Source organism: Rattus rattus, chromosome 5, assembly GCF_011064425.1.
Source record: "Rattus rattus isolate New Zealand chromosome 5, Rrattus_CSIRO_v1, whole genome shotgun sequence".
NCBI lineage: Eukaryota > Metazoa > Chordata > Mammalia > Rodentia > Muridae > Rattus > Rattus rattus.
The window spans coordinates 151,162,332-151,164,840 of NC_046158.1; positions in this window are offsets into that span (position 1 = coordinate 151,162,332).

A 2,509-nucleotide genomic window follows, 5' to 3' on the forward strand; every position below is an offset into this window, starting at 1 on the left:
GCGTACACTACTGTGCCTTGCCTGTGTGGTTCTGGGGATCAAGGCCATGTTGTCATGCACGCTGGGTGAGTGCTGTACATCCCCAGCCCAAGAAGAACGTGAACAGTAAATGGGCAGTTACCAAACTTGAATCCTTCTCCCCTCGAGGAAAACAAACAAAAACTCTGCCGAGGCTGGAGAGACGGTTCAATGGTCAAAGCACTGACTGCTCTTCCAGAGGTCCTGAGTTCAATTCCCAGCCACCACAAGGCGGCTCACAACCATCTGTAATGGGATCCGACGCCCTCTTCTGGCATGCAGGCATACTTGAGAGTAGAGGCACTTGCGTACATAAATCTTAAAACAAACACACAAACCCTGCTGTTTCCACTGTCAGCCAAGGGGCTGGGCACCTTTGGTTCCCTCCGCCTGGGTCAGCCTGAGTCAACATTAAAGGAAGCTGGTCTTTCTCACACCTTGGTCTCTGTTCTCCTGTTTCCACACCGTAAGATCTGCCATTCACTATGAAAAATATGCCAGTCCTCTACTTAAAACCTAGAGGTGACATGGACTGACCCTGGGCTCCAACTGCATAGGTAGCAATGAATAGCCTAGTAAGGGCACCAGTGGAAGGGGAAGCCCTTGGTCCTGCAAGACTGAACCCCCAGTGAATGGGATTGTTGGGGGGAGGGCGGTAATGGGAGGAGGATGGGGAGAGGAACACCCATAGAGAAGGGGAGTGGAAAGGGTTAGGGGGATGTTGGCCTGGAAACCGGGAAAGGTAATAACAATTGAAATGTAAATAAGAAATACTCAAGTTAATAAAGATGGAGAAAAAATTTAAAAAAAAAAAAGAAAAAGAATATCATCCTGAGTGAGGTAACCCAATCACAAAAAACATACACGGTATATATTCACTGATAAGTGAATATTCATCCAAAAGCTCAAATTACCCAAGATACAAAACAAAAAACAAAAACCTAGAGGTGGCTCCGTGTGTACTGTAGAACTGACTCTGTATATTCTATGGTAACAAGCTCCCACTGGCCCTCCAAGCTCTCAGACCTCATCCCCCATCTTGGATGCTGGACTGCTTCTAGACTCCTTCGTGTTCCTTTAAGGGTTCATGAGTCAGTGACTGGAGAGATGGCTCAGCGGTTAAGAGCACTGACTGCTCTTCCAGAGGTCCTGAGTTCAGTTCCCATCTGTAATGGGATCTGATGCCCTCTTCTGGTGTGTCTGAAGACAGTGACAGTGTGCTCATATTCATAAAACAAATCTAAAAAGAGCGGGGGAGGCTCAAGAGTCAGGTAGTAATGACACATGCCTTTAAGTGGCACATACACTCTCAGGAAGCAGAGGCAGGTGGATCTCAGTGAGATCAAGGCCAGCCTGGTCTACAGAATGAGTTCCAGAACAGCCAGGGATACACAGAAACCCTATCTCAAAAAAAAAAAAAGAAAGAAAGAAAGAAAGAAAGAAAGAAAGAAAGAAAGAAAGAAAGAAAGAAAAAGAAAAAGAATTTGGAGAATTTGGCTTATGTGCTCCTGTGCCTCTTGTGTTTCTCTATGTAGGCCGGGTCCCCCAGGGGTGTTCTGAAGTTTGGGGGTGGGACAATAGGGATTGTCCGTGCCTGGGAAGTGATAAACCACTGAGCTCTACCCTCAGTCCTTGTTTTACTTTTTATTTGGAGTTAGGGTCTCATTAAATTGATTTAGCTTCGAATGCAAGGTGAGTCTGGACCTGTGATGCCCTGTCTCAGCTTCCTGAGTAGCTGGGGCTGCAGGCCTGTGTAGTGGTTGGCATTGTGCAACTGTGTTGGGGAACTGTGTTGGAAGAATTTTTTTTTTTTTTTTTTTTTTGAGCTGAGGACTGAATCAGGGCTTTGTGCTTGCTAGGCAAGCGCTCTACCACTGAGCCAAATCCTCAACCACTGAGCTAAATCCTCAACCGTGTTGGAAGAATTTTAATTCACCAACATGGATTCTCGGATCACATCAAAGACCTTCTAGGTCTGTGTGATCAGGCTCGAATGCAGACAGGCCCTTAGTACACACCTTTAATTCCAAACCATGACATCTTATTGAGGGGCAGACAAAGTGATGAATCAGAGGAAGATTTGACAGAATGAGACGAAAACACACCCCATTCTCAGGAGAAAAGCTATTTATGAGCAGCCCTCGGAATTCAGTCAGTTTGGTCAGTCGGTTGGGAGTCAGTGCAGGAGTTGAGTTCATTTGTGAGTTCATTCAGATCAGTGCAGGGCAGCAGAGGGCAGCTGAAGTCAGAGAATAAGAAGGAGCCAGGAGGGCTGGAGAGATGGCTCAGCGGTTAAAAGCACCCGACTACTCTTCCAGAGGTCCTGAGTTCAATTCCCAGCAACCACATGGTGGCTCACAACCATCTGTAAAGACATCTGATGCCCTCTTCTGGTGTATCTGAAGACAGCTGCAGTGTACTTATATATAATAAATGAATAAATCTTTAAAAAAAAAAAAAAAGAAGAAGAAGAAGGAGCCAGGAGATTAGG